Source organism: Pleurodeles waltl, chromosome 6 (genome assembly GCF_031143425.1).
Source record: "Pleurodeles waltl isolate 20211129_DDA chromosome 6, aPleWal1.hap1.20221129, whole genome shotgun sequence".
Taxonomy (NCBI): Eukaryota; Metazoa; Chordata; class Amphibia; order Caudata; family Salamandridae; genus Pleurodeles; species Pleurodeles waltl.
The window spans coordinates 75,716,895-75,732,226 of record NC_090445.1 but is presented as its reverse complement, the minus strand read 5'-3'; the positions used below and the strand labels follow the sequence as shown (position 1 = coordinate 75,732,226).

At 41.0% G+C, this 15,332-nt stretch overlaps 1 pseudogene; it reads right to left on the bottom strand.

Annotated features, from left to right (window-relative positions):
- Positions 1-2,035: 2,035 nt before the first annotated feature.
- LOC138299230 (zinc finger protein 850-like) overlaps positions 2,036-15,332 on the bottom strand; it is a 161,856-nt pseudogene continuing 148,559 nt past the window's right edge.

Below are 15,332 nucleotides of genomic sequence, written 5' to 3'. Positions count from 1 at the left end.
TAAACAGCACAGAAGTTCATTTGCACAGGGAGGGGACACATCAGAGTGTTGTTGCCTGTTCACAGATGGCACACAGGTTTACATAAGGAAGAGGGATACAAGCCCGGCCTACATTCCTGATGTAGATGTTAATCTGGTTACTAATGGAATTTTTGTCTGGTGCTCATTTACATATGTTGATGTGAATTTGGTGGTTCCTGATTACAGATGGCACATACTTGTTTACATGGGGAGGAGTCACATTAGTCTGGTTCTTATTTACATGTGCAGAATTTGTGACCCTAGAGGTGCCTGCTTACATATGAGACACAAGCTTGTTCACATCAACAAGAAACATATGAACCTACTGATGCTATTGCAGACGGCTCACAAGCTCATTTACATAGTGAAGAGTTACATTAGTCTGGTGCTTCTGTACACATGCACAAATGAGCTGGTTAAAGATGGCACACAGGCTCATTTACATGCAAGACATGCTCCTCGTTAGAGATGGCGCACTAGCATGTTTACACATTGAGGAGGGTAGGAGCCTAGTGCTCCTTTACCTATGGGGGAGATGTGAGCATTGTGGAGTCTGGTTACAAATGACGCACAGGAGTGTTTAAACAGGGAGAGGAGCTAGGTGACTAACAAAACCCAGAGTCAGGCAATCTGCAGCACAATGCATATTCAGTCCAACCTCCATGGTACATCATGTTTAACAGAATGTTCCCAGCCCCCAGCTTCAACCATAATCCTGCTGACATCCAAACCAAGTCATGTGTAGCCCGGTGTTATCTCTGTCCTCTATCAACATACTAATATACCAATCTGTAAATACCATAAGCTCTTCCAGCTACAGTTCCAGTTAGTTACAAGCTACACACCAAGTAATAGGAAGACCTTTTAGGGGACTGCTTTGATGTGTCTGATTTATCTTTGTGACAATATTCAATCACAAACAAAACAAGTATACAGAATTAAGCTCCCCACACCACACCGTAAGAGAGATGAGTGCTACTCAAGTGTGAACATGTTCCTCTTAAATATATGTCATATAAATATACCATGACTAATGATGAAAGGCATCAGAGCTTTGTAAATGGTCCAAAGCAGACAGTCAACGTGTGGTTAGAGGGTAGATGGTTTCTAAGAGTGAAAAAGGCCTGTTAATTCATCATGATGAGTTGTTCTTTAGAGTCATAATTTGCCATTTTTGTCACAATTTGCATCTCTGATAATTTATATGTGTCTCATTTATGATTCCTATTATAGAGTCTTCTGTCTTGACAAGGCTCATTCTAGACCAGCATGATGACAAAACACATGCGTACATATCGAGAACAAAGGAATGTTGACATGGTCTAGGAACACTTAACAACATATCCTATATCAAACCTTGCATATTTAACTGATGACATTAAAAAGTGATATGAAGTGACATACTGAGAAAAAGTAACCAGGAGAATTGCTGCAAATTAATGTAAACTACATAACTACAACTGTGTGACTGTGTGACTTGAGAGCCTAATTGTTTTCAAAATAGCCCTTGTTTGTTATTATGTTACAGTGCTCACATTATCATCTGCACTAAAAGAGATGAGAGCCTGAGGTGTCTGGTCAGAGAAGCTTATTTACATGAATGTCTGCAAGTTAGCTTCTTAAGCTCTTTCATCTGTTTGAGAGAGGACACCAGTGTCAATATTTGGGGGCACAACTATCACCAGCACCCCTCGTGGCTTTTACTTTTTGCATCTGCAGTCGGGGCAGATTCTACCTTGCACATTAACATTTTCAGCTAGGTGGGCTGCTTCTTGGAATCAGTCTGCTTTGCTTTTCCCATACTTTGGTCAGCAAAGGTAGCAGCGTCTTTCACTAAAGTGAACTTAGCTCGCTTTTGTAGTGTGGGCTGAGCAGGAAGGCCTAAGGCACGCTTGAAGGTAAAACAAAACAGTGGAAGTCACAAATTTGAATACAGTGTAGTAAAAAGAGACCATGAACTTCAAGAGTCAAACCAAGTTTAGAAAAACAAGAATATTTAATAATTATTCAGGGGTAAAATCAAATAGAGGTCTGTGATTTAATGATTATTAATTAGCAAAAACAACAGTCCTAAAAAAATAAAGTCTGTTAAGTCATGTACTCAAAACTAAAAAAAAGGGCACATGAATTGAAAAAAAGTAGAGCCACTGAATCAATGGTAAAGGCACATACAAAACAGTACTTGTCCTCATTAGCCATGCTTAGGGGGTACTGGAAAGACTAGTCTCCGGTGGTCATTAACACTGGCATTTGGTGCAAGGTTTTGGGTTGAATCAGTCTCAGAAGGTGATGAGCTGCACAGAAGTGACTTGAAGTGCAAAATGATAAAGTAGCGTTTGGACATCTAGTCGAACCTGACTCTACGGCCATGAAAATGCGTGAAACATCAGGCAGTTAAAACAGCTGCTAAGGCTTCAGAGCTTCCAAGTTATGGAGATGTTTGAGGTTGATGATCCCAGCAAAAGCATAGAACGTGGTGTGAGAACTAGAGGCGTACTGGAGCTCACGCTGAGGGCTTGAACATGAAACTTGTAACCATCAAGATATACCACAGCAGGTTCAAAGGTTGATCAGTGACCCAAAACTCAGTTGTCCTAGTGTAAAGCTAGAATACCAATAAAGGCAGATCAAGATGCTGAAGTCTCAGGTTTGGTGCATACATTACAGCCATACAGCAAGGGTAAAAACTATGCATCATATAAAAATGCACACAAAGGATAAGAGTACCTCAGAACCAGTAAACATCAAAGTAACTTTAACAACCATGTGATGATAAACATGACAAGATCAAGTAACTGAAGGAGAATGGAAGTAATTACTGATAACAGGGTTAAGGACATTGAGAAATGTTATGATCATAGCACTGTAATATCAAAGAGTTGTGATAAGAGTCCCTCATGAGGCCCAATGATGTAGCAAGTACAGAATAAATACTTCATGTTATTTGTTGCCGCTCCTTAGTCAAACAAATACCTCAGACAAGTGATCTGGTGTTAGAGCAAGATCTTCCGATTTGCTCCAGCAGCAGTCCAAGTACCAGCATCCACTTCAGATACCCTGGAGGCTATTCGCAATGGTAGCTTATACCCATGAGTAATCTACTTTTTGGGTATTCACCATTTACAAGTGTAAAGTTTTTCAAAAGTGCAGATTTGAGGAGGAGTACAAAAATGTAATGTGTGAAAAATATTACTATAAATATTTATATGTTATAGCCTCAACATCATATTGTTAAATTTAAACTTGTTTTAAATATATTAAAATTAAACTTTTTTATAAGTTTAAATTTAAAAATTTCCCACCTATACATTTAGACTGTTTTAATTTTTAAATGTGCTGTACAGAATTAAGGAGAACTCAATTATGCTATACATCTAAATTGATTTTTAACTTGTTTAAATAATTTAATTTAGCATTATTTCCTATAGGGTTTTATTCCAAGTCCCTACCTCCATTATTTTCTCGGGAATGCTGCTGCAGTACCAGTGAATGTGTGTCCTGGCCGTACTCCAGCTCTAAGCTGGAGTACATTTATGGCTCTATTGGGGTCCTTTATGCCAGCAGGTACTTTACTTTAGAAGTTCAGTTTATGAGTAGCACTGGGCTTACTCTTTTGTGACTGAGTGCATGTCCCATCTGAAATCCCTCATTCATCCTCCCTTAACCACTCCCCTTTAGTCAAAAGTATTTTCCAGTCACTCCCCTCTGTTCCTTCCAAATTTACTACTAAAATGTATACTTAATTGTACAGAGACTCTGAAGTCAGGGCAGCGATCTACACACAGAAAACAATAGGAGAGGCCGAATGTCCATAAGTAGGTTTGTGACTAGCATTTTGTAGTACTTTAGATGTGCTATTGTCTATTGAATAGGCCAGATTATTTGTGAGACTCTACTGGATGTATCTGATGTGATTCTGAAGATCAGAAAACTTTCCTCAGCAGAGGGGACAGTGGTTTCATTTATAGCAATAAGGAAATGGAAAGAGGCCACTAAGGTGAATCTTTGTCATACTAGGCTGTGTCGCCTCAGAACAGAATTGTTTACAACTACTTAGGGTGGTGCCAAAGATGGTTTATATATGGTTGGCCCTGTCTGTAGTTATTCAAAATCCAGAGTATGAGGTAGTGTACATTTCAGAGATTAATGAGCAGTCCTTCCATCGTCTTTAGTTTTTCTCATTGATCAGCCTTAAGTGGCACAGACATGAACAGAGTTTGTCCCATAAAGACCTACGACAAAGGAATTCCTGCTGCAGCTCCCTAGTGAGGCTCACTGAAGCTGGAAAGAGTTTTAAGTTACTTGCATTCCTGAACATAGGGAGGTGGTCTCAAAGTTCAGGATCTAGTGGACTTTCCGGGTCAGAGCCATAGCTAATCCGTATGCAGGGAGCAAAACACAATGAATGGAATGAAGCCACAAATAATTACTAAGGAATTAGACTCATGGAAGCATGTTCTTTTCTCGATGTGGGTTTCACTAGACAGTTATTAAGACAATCAATGGCTTGAGATCCTTCTGGCTGCTTTATGTTAAAGCTTTACAATGTCAACCCTAATCCCCTGGGTTAACAGTGAGCATGTTTAGTTTTCCACATTGTCTCTGTCATGTAGATAGGTTGCATTTACAACTGAAACTTTTGTCACACTGAGAGCACTGAAATATCTTTTTTCTGGTTGAGAGCTCTCTCATGTTGAAACGCACTGAATCTCTGACTGATGTTTTCCTGGCATTTAAAACAATGATAAGGTTTTTACCCAGTGTGGATTCTCTTGTGTCGAACGAGACTGGCTTTGAGACTGAATCTTTTCTGGCATTCATTGCATTGAAAAGGTTTTTGTCCAGTGTGAGTTCTCTCATGTCTAGTGGGATTTATTTTCCCACTGAAGTTTTTCCAGCATTCAGATAACTGATAAGGTCTTTGCCCTGTGTGAGTTCTCTCATGTCTAGTGAGAGTTATTTTCTGACTAAAGCTTTTCCAGCATTCAGAGCACTGATAACGTTTTTGTCCAGTGTGAGTACTCTCATGTTGAATGAGACCAGATTTCCGACTGAAGCTTTTTTGGCATTCAGAGCACTGATACGGTTTTTCTCCAGTGTGAGTTGTCTCATGTTGAGCAAGACCAGATTTCTGACTGAAGCTTTTCCAGCATTCAGAGCACTGATAAGGTTTTTGTCCAGTGTGAGTTCTCTCATGTTGAGTTAGACCAGATTTCTGACTGAAGCTTTTTTGGCATTCAGAGCACTGATATGGTTTTTGTCCAGTGTGAGTTCTCTCATGTTGAGCGAGAACAGATTGATGACTGAAGCTTTTCGAGCATTCAGAGCACTGATATGGTTTTTGTCCAGTGTGAGTTCTCTCATGTTTAGTAAGAGTCACTTTCTGACTGAAGCTTTTCGAGCATTCAGAGCACCGATATGGTTTGTGCCCAGTATGGGTTCTCTCATGTTGATTGAGACTAGATTTCCAACTGAAACTTTTTTGGCACTCAGAGCACTGATAAGGTTTGTGCCCGGTGTGAGTTCTCTCATGTGCAATTAAACTGGATCTGCTACAGAAACATTTCTGACATTCAGAGCACTGATATGGTTTTTGTCCGGTGTGAGTTCTCTCATGTTGAGTTAAACCAGATATGTGACAGAATCTTTTTTGGCATTCAGAGCACTGATATGGTTTTTGTCCAGTGTGAGTTCTCGCATGTTGAGCGAGAACAGATTGATGACTGAAAGTTTTCGAACATTCAGAGCACTGATATGGTTTTTGTCCAGTGTGAGTTCTCTCATGTTCAGTAAGAGTCTTTTTCTGACTGAAGCTTTTCCAGCATTCAGAGCACTGATATGGTTTGTGTCCAGTGTGGGTTCTTTCATGTTGAGTGAGACCAGATTTCCGAATGAAACTTTTTTGGCACACAGAGCACTGATAAGGTTTGTGCCCAATGTGGATTCTCACATGTTGGATGAGAGAGGATTTGTGATGGAAACCTTTCTGGCATTCAGGGCACTGATAAGGTTTTTGTGCAGTGTGAGGTTTCTCGTGTTTAGTGAGGTGAGGTTGATAACAAAAGCTGGTCTCACATTCACTGCTCTTATTTGAGATGTATGTGTCTTCATGTAGAGTGTGTTCCTGGATACATGCCATTTTAAGACTGAATACGGTTCCAGAGTCTACACTTGTTTATGTTACACTCAGCATTAACTTCTAAAATAGACTGCACATACTCTGCCAAACATTTGTTCTTAGCTAATGATAGCTTATCTGGAGATAAGTTTTCCTACCATTAAAGGCAGCCTATCTAACTTGTCTTATCCATTTTCACAGAGGACCCCTTGCATTTATAAGATGTCTCTCATGGAACCAATTTCTCCAAGTTATGCCGAGGTGAGTGCTCTCAAGTAGAATTAGACTCATTTTGTGACTCCAGTTTATCGCATTTGATTTCGGAGTTTAAAAGCACTGAAAGTTCTTTGGTGTTTAGTGCTCACATGATAAATAAATGTGCTCATACAAGTAATGATCAGGGATTAGGATATGCAACATTGATTTTATGGATTATCAATAGAGTAACACTGGGCCCTTTTTCGCTTTCTATCAAGTTGTTTTGCTTTGTGGTTAAAGCAACAGGATACATGATTTAGTTTGGTAGGCTGGGACACTGCAAAACAACTCGGATCAACCCAAGAGACAGAGTTGTTGGAGAAAATCCTTCTATATTAAAATTGATAATCCAGAGATTTTGCTGTAGTGGCAACAGGGAAAGAATTTCTTTCTTTTAAATAATGTTTTCTCTCCTCTTAAATCACAGGAAACATAGACGAAATACTGCTCTTTTATACTGAGGTGATTGGTTGTCCTGAAAATTCTGTCACATCATATGTACGGATACTACTTTGCTAGGGAGGCGTTCCTCATACCATCCGATCAATTTTACTATGTATGGATACTGCTTTGCTAGGGAGGCGTTCCTCATACAATCCGATGAATTTTACAACACTGATTAGTCTGCTTTCAAGTGCACTACATGGATATCAACTGTTGTCAATGTTCTTAGTTCTTACATACCTTGAAATGGCAAATTTGTCAATTGCTTCTGGTCATTTTACTTTGGGGACTGGACAACTTACAATGAACATAGGAGATCTGGGAAATCAATTTGACATTCAGCAGTTTCTTTTGCTCCACGTTCCTCACCAGTCCTGGTGCAAAGAATGTGTTTCTTTTTACAGCTCCAGAATGTAGAATCTTTCTTCAAAATCACCCCTTTCATCAGGTCCATCGTGTTGCACTAAAGTACATTTCTTTTGTGGTTCGTGTTTGAGTGACCTGTAGAAATAGAGTTAGAGATTGTAAATGAACACAAAGAAATAATATTTATGACCATTGTCTTTGCAGAAAGAAAGCATTTACAGTAATGAGGTAGGAAATCAGTTTGAATTGCATTCCAGACGGGGTGAAACAGCTCTTGGGCACTGTGTAGATAGGGAGCCTGGAACCCAAGGTTGTGAGAGCATAAGTAGTGAATACAGAAGAAAGAAACACAAGTTACACTTACAGTGCAACATATCAATCAACCAATCAAATAATTTCTTAAGCGCACTACTCACCCGTTAGGGTCTCAAGGCACTGGGAGGGGAGGGGGGGGGTTGCCGGTTACTGCTCAAAAAGCCATATTTTAAGGTGCTTTCTGAAGGTTAGGAGGTCCTGGGTCTTGCGTAGGTTGGTGGGGAGGGAGTTCCGGGTCTTGGCAGCGAGGTGGGAGAAGGATCTGCTGCCGGAGGTGGTGCGTTGGATGTGGGGGACTGTAGCGAGGGTGAGGTCAGCGGAGCGGAGCTGTCGAGTTGGTATGTGGAAGTTTACTCGTTTGTTGAGGTAGGACAGTCCAGTGTTGTGGAGGGCTTTGTGAGCGTGGACGAGGAATTTGAAAAGTATCCTTTTGTTGATGGGAAGCCAGTGTAGGGATCTGAGGTGGGAGGATATGTGTTTGTGGCGAGGGAGGTTGAGGATGAGACGCGCGGCTGCGTTCTGAATTAGCTGGAGTTTTCTTTGAAGCTTTGCTGTGGTCCCTGCGTAGAAGGCGTTGCCGTAGTCCAGTCTGCTGCTGATGAGGGCATGAGTGACTGTTCTTCTTGTTTCTACCGGAACCCATTTGAAAGTCTTTCGTAGCATGCGAAGGGTGTTGAAGCAAGAGGATGATATGGCATTGATTTGCTGGGTCATGGAGAGAGATGAGTCTAGAACGATGCCAAGGTTGCGTGCGTGGGTGGTGGGTGTTGGGGGTGGTCCGAGGGTGGTGGGCCTCCAGGAGTCGTTCCATGCTGTCTTGTTGGGGCCGAATATGATGATCTCTGTTTTGTTTGAGTTTAATTTGAAGTGGCTTGCTGTCATCAATTTGGCGACGTCGAGGAGTCCGCCGTGCAGGTTAATCTTGGCGGCGGCTGGGTTCCTGGTGAGGGAGATGATGAGCTGGGTGTCGACTGTGTATGAGATGAGGGTGATGCCGTGGGGGCGAAGGATGTTGGCGAGAGGAGCCATGTAGAGGTTGAAGAGGGTGGGGCTGAGGGAGGATCCTTGGGGGACCCCACAGATGATCTTGGTGGCTGTAGACCAGAAAGGAGGGAGGCGAACTCTTTGGGTTCTTTTGGCGAGGAAGGAGGTGAGCCAGTCCAGGGCCTTGTGTCGAATTCCGGCGTCGAAAAGGCGTGCGCGGAGGGTTTGGTGGCATGCATTGTTGAAAGCTGCAGAGAGGTCTAGGAGGATGAGGGCGATGGGCAAGACCGATGTCATCTTTGCAGGCGATGAGGGCGGTCTCAGTGCTGTGGTTCTTGCGGAATCCAGACTGGGAGGCGTTGAGTATGTTGTTTTCTTCTAAGAAGCGAGACAGTTGAGCGTTTACTAGATTAGATGAATTAGCCCGGAAATATGAAATTGATTTGGATAAGTTCAAGGCTGTACAGAGAAGTGATTGCTTGAGTTTTAGTGATCAAAATATTGCGAACATGACGCCTCTGGAAGTGAAATTACAGTTCAGGGAATTAATTGGCTACATTTGAAAATTGAGCGAATAAGATAAATGGGAATGAAGATGGGTAATAAATGAACCAACGAAAGTGAGGGTAGAGATGCCTCGGATAGGAGCATATGAGGATAAAGAAGATGTCCAAATGCTTCCAATGAGAGAAGTTCCAGATGGAGGTTATGATCATGTTCAGTTCTATGTGAAGATTTGAACACAGTTTGACAGAACCATCCAGTAACTAAAGCTCCATTTCCAATAGTGATGAAGAAGTATCATCAGGTGATGTAGATCTTGAAACTAAAGGTATCTCCTAAAGACATTGATTGGATTAAGATTACAGACCACCCAAGAGTCCAAATAGTCTATACATTCTGGTTATGAGAGATTGTCGCAAGCGAATCGGGCCATTCGCAACCGGTAATACATATCGATACGGAATTAGGAAGGGGCGTGTTCAAGGCGTCCCTGCCTAATATCGAATCGCAGCAGTATGCAAGAATGTTTTGTGACCGAAATGCAGTCGCGAAACATTCACATTTTACCACCTACTTTAAGTAGGTGCTAACCCATTCACAAATGGGAAAGGGCAAATGGGAAGGGGCCACAAAGGGACCCCGTCCCCTTTGTGAATGGTAGCGAAAATGTTTTTTTTTAAAGCAGGTAGTGGTCCCACGGACCAGTGACCTTTCTTAAAAAATGAAAAGAAACTTTTTAATTTTTCTTTTTTTTAATGCATCCTGTTTTCCTTTAAGGAAAACGGGCTGCATTAAAAAAATAAAGATTGCTTTATTTAAAAGGAATCACAGACACTGCTGACCCCGGCAGGCCACCATCCGTGTGATTTTTGTGTTTCTTAATGGGTCGCAAATGGTGACCTACCTCATTAATATTAATAAGGTAGGTCGGTTTGTGACCCATTAGGAAACATTAAATGAAACTCATGGAGCTTCATACATTAGGAATAGCAATTACCTAATTGCAATTCACAGAGAATTGCATTTAGGTAACTGCTATTTCTAATAATGATACATACGGCTTTTAGTGCTGTAGCAAAGCGAGTTATGCCTGGAGACCAGTGGCCAAGAGAACAGACTGAACCTGAAGTGCAAGTCCCACAAACATTTACGGAAGAGACTGAGGAGTTTGACCAAAGTGACAGTGATGGTGAAGGGCCAGTAGTCCCGAGATCAAAGAGAGCAAGGGTACCTTGCCGGAGGTACGCCTCACCTCAATGGACGTATCTAGCTGCAAATGTCTGGGAGAGAGAATTTGGATTCTTTTGTTTTAACACTTTGAATTCAGCTGAGTGTGAACTTAGTGGCAGAACTGAGCTTTGAGATTGCAGTACCACTTGATAGACTGAGGCACTATATCCTGCATGAGATTATTAGTGAATCTGAATTGCACATTTATAAGAAACATTTGCCAGATCTTGTAGAGAGTAAAGAAGAGTACCAAGGTCCGTGTATGCAGAATTCATTTTAGGGTTGTCATTTAGAAGTCTGTTTAAGGAAGACTAAGAAAGATATTGCAATTAACATTTGAACTTTGTTGCAAAGACAATTGCTTGCTACTGATTTGCTCGACTAAGAGACTTCAAGAGACTACTGCTGCTGCTGCGTCTTGCTAAATGGTCTGAATTGAGAGAAATCTTGGAACCTGTAAACAATAATAGACACATGCATATGCACAGGAGTGTTGGTAGTGGCAACTATAGTAATGATTGCTTTGCTTACAGGGTTTAGTTCACTTAGACCTCTTAGAGCAGGATACATTACATCCACAAGTCCCTCTACTACACCAGTTCCTGTTGACAATAGAATGCATTCACTAAGTGAGAAAGAATTACACATAGCCACGTCTGTAGGTGATCTTACATCAAACATGTATTATAAATTGCTTAATGAGTTTGTTGGCTCTATGGATGCCAAGGATTGCTATGTCTATATGCAATTACCTGCATCAGCTGGAGAAGAGATAACGTACCACTGTATTCCTATGACCTATGGTGTTACTTTAGCTTACTGACAAGCCTTCTCTATGATCAAGAACACTTTCAATATTATTGTTCAAGTTATAACTTGATCTTTTCAGATGTTTCCATCCTAAAACACTTGAACAAGAATGCCAGAACAAAGAACTTAGAGACAGTTGGAGTATTCTTTGAACCTACAATGACATTTGGTGCATTTTATCTGTTTCAAAACAATCTGACATGTTCTTTGACAAAGGTTGAAATGCAGTTGAAGACAGGAGAGGAGGAATGAAAAAAGGGTAGAGAAGGGTATAGTATTACAAGGTTCGGAAAGGAAAGAAGAAGCACACTCAAATGCAGGAAAGCATTGTGCCCTAACACTAGACTGGCAACATAAAGGGAGGTTATGCATATACAGTGCAAAGTCAAAGACTGATATGAAGATTGCTGGAAAGAGTAAGTGTGAACACGTGGTTGAGTTTAAGAGCAGTTGGACTTTTATGTTATCTGGACAAGTTTCTGCCATACCTGGAGTGTATTTCATTTGTTGAAATCGTGCCTACTTTAAGTTGTCTAAAAGGTGGTGTGGGACATGCTACTTAGGTATAGTGTTTCCAAAGATTCATCACATGGAACATCTGGATGATCCTGTGTGAAAAATGAAAGAACATGCAAGAACTAAGAGAGGTGCTAGTGATCCAGAAATTGTAGGAGATATTTTTGGAGCATTGATACTATCTGTGGGTGTGATTTTGAATGATCTCCAGATAAGAAAGTTGTCAACAATTGTAGACAAGCTTTCCACTAGTGCAACAGGTGTCTTTTTACTGGTCGATATTGAGATGGTTGATTTAAGATCAAAGGTTTCGCAAAACAGACTTGCCTTCTGACATACACATACCTCCACTCGCTCTCACACTGACATAAACACACACACTCCCTCTCGCACTGACATACACACACCCCCATTCGCTCTCACACATACGCAACCCTTTAACTTTATTTCCATCTTGGGTCCTAATTGTGTGTCAAAATTGTTTACATTGTAAATTTATGTTGATTAATTGTCACTTGAGTCCATAGAGAAATCCTGCATTTAAATGTTCATCAGCCTAGAATTAGGGCATTCAATATGCTCCAGCAACAGAGAAGGGGGGAGAGCCGTGTCTGGCAGATATCTGCCTCCCCATTAAGGAGGAGAAGCTCATGTGCCCATTCTGAGCAGTGGCCGAGAAGACGCAGAAGCAATGTGGGAGAGGGTCAAGAAGACCAGTGAAGTGCCCATGGTCCCCCAGTGTCCCTGACTTACCTCTGAGCAAGTCTGATTAAAGGCTGTGTCTATTTGTCATTGACAAATGCAAAATAAAGACTGCGTGATTCTGAGGCGGCCGTGAAGAAAGAGGCAGATGTCGTTTGCTGTCTCTATCTTCACTGAACTTCCGCAATAACACCTTCAATGCAGAGCCAAAGTAGAAGATCCTTCCACCGTGGCTACTGGCGCAGACATCTGAGGGAGTCTTCATGGAGACACTGCCGCACAAGCCAGCTGTCCATGGAGAGAAGGCAACATTGCCTGAACAGGTGCCTGTTTACACAATAACTTGCTGCATGCCTTATTCACCCACAAATTAGTGCTTGGTCATTTTGATTGCACACCACATCTGGTAATTCCACATGCCTGAGAGACTCTCACTGTGAACTTTTGGCTAACAAAGTGGACAATTTATCAGACATTGCTAAACTCACATAGGAAATTAATAGTAATTTGCTCCGTACTGATCTATGGATCACAAAATCCTTGTAAGCGAGTTTGCACCCGAGCTTAAACCATGATTACTTCTATGTTTTCATTCTTTAAGTAACCCAGTAGACCCCGTAGTGCATCCGAGTAGATGCTTACTCTGTCGGAACAGTATTTAGTTCTGTTATGATTTACAAACTTATCATTGTCTAAAAAGACACACATTATGCTGCACATTACACTGTTGTTCCTATTGTGTGACTGTAGATTTCTGAGTCTCTGCTTTCCACACCCTGAGACGCCGTGGACAGCTCTACCCTGACAGTCAAGTCCGGAAAGGGTTTTTCTTGTCCCAGTTTGCAGATCCACAGTAGGCTGAATCCCAGGACACTGGTGGCAAACAACCTCACCCACCACTGTTAGAGTCCAGTAGCTCCAGTCTGCCTTGTGGCCTACCTGAACGGGGAATGACAGTCCACTATAGCCTTAGAACTCGTTTTTAACAAGGGAGACGGTCTTCAATGGCCAGTAGAGCCCGCTACGGCGGGTTCTAAGGCTATTAGAACATTCTGCCACTTGGGGCAGAATGTTCTATTAAATATGAGTGGCAGAATGTTCTATTAAATATGAGTGGCAGAATGTTCTATTAAATAAAACAAATTCCTCATGAAGCCCGGGTAGATTAAAATCCCCTCGGGCTCCGTGAGGCTTTGTTCACAGCTCTTGCTGTGAACAAAGAGAACATTCGAATGTTGGCTCCGGGGTTTTACCGGCCAGTAAAAGCCCGGAGCACTCCATTGTCTGCAATGGAGATCCGAACATTCCAATGTTCTAATGAACCTGAGAGAGCGTAGTTTATATAATCTATATTAATATGAAATGTTTATGAACTAATGTGTGATAATGCCACTTAGAAATTGTATTAATGTATTTTGCTTAAACGTGCACCTCAAATGTGACCACGGGGAGTGGCCACCAATGTATACGGGAACTAATAGATATGACTAATGTTGATAAAATATTATATTAAAGTGTTGTTTTGCACTAATTATTAATGATTATGTTATTACAGTTATGCTAAATGAATCTTGTAGGCCTTAAGTTAGCATGAGCCGAAGCCTAGCTGCCCGGTTCTCATATTAAATGTATTTTTCCTAACGTGCAGTGTGCTGACTCACAAAAGGACATGACCTCTTGTTTTTCTCCAAACATAGTGGACCCGTTCTCATGAAAATTCACATTGCTTGTAGAAAATATTAGACAAGATGCAACAGTGTAGATTAATGTAATGTACAAGGTCGTTTAAACCGGTGAAGACAATGGAGCTACTGACCAAAAGATGTGCAAAGAATTACAAAAGGATTAAATCATACCGGACGTGCTACCTAAAATGTCTGTAAAATAATATGGGGTGAAAGATTAATGACATAATCAGTTTTCTAATAGGGTAAAGATAGTGGGGTATAACTGTAAGCCAATAAAATTGTTGGGGAATGTACTACGAAAAAGGTATAAAAACCCATGACACGGGGGCCATTTAGAATTAGGTAGGGAATGCTATTGATTTTATCCAGAAACTTTGTCACTTTGTTTGGTGACTTTGCTGATTTTCTTAGAACCATCCTTTCTTTAGATTTGCACATTTTACACTTTGCCTCCTTATGAGGGAAGTGCTCCTTTTGCCCCAGAGCTGAGTTCTGACTGATGGTGAATCAACTGATGTCCTGAAGACGAAGACTGAACCTGAGTGCTGACCTAAACCTTGGAGGGTAACTATGACAATGATATTGTGATTTGTCTGTTTGCTTTTCCTTTCTAGGTACCAACTGCTTACTTTTGACAGAGACCGTAGCTAGATGTTTTCCAAATTGGTGTTCTAAATTGTTTTGCATGAAGCCCAACATGCTAATGCTAATCAGTGGTTAGGACAGGGGTTCACTAAAAATTGACGCAAATAGACAAACGACTGAAACTATGCTTTGTTGAACAGACGTGTTAATGATACTCTGCTAAAGTTGATTTATGTACAGGCCGTGTTATGTTCTGATGTTCGCGATTCTTGCCTTAGTGAAATCTTATCAGAGTTGCCATATTGTGATGTGATTGTGTTTCTTGGTTTTGAGATTAACACATCTGCTTTTAGAATTGTAACTAATAGGGAATAAAACTCATAAAAGTCTACTAAACTGGTGTTGTTATTCATGACTGTCAGGTCATGGTGGTGTCTTGAATTGATTAATGTCTTTGACTAAAGTGAAATGTATTGTTGTGATAAATATTGATGACATTATTGACGTATTGATTGACATATTGATTAGCTATCTCGTCCTAAGGTGTCTCTCAACTGGGTCAAAAGATTCATTGGCCTAAAACGAGTCCTGATGTGTAATAAATTATCATGAAGGGAGGCGTTAACAAACCTTCAATCATAAGTCTAGGATTATTGTTTATTTCCTACATTTATTCATTTCCCCACCACCACCATGAGGTTCTAACTTCTTAACATCAGACACATCCAGCCTCAGATTTACAGATGGACACACTGTATTGTTGTAAGAGGTTTCTAATCAGCTTCCTAAAG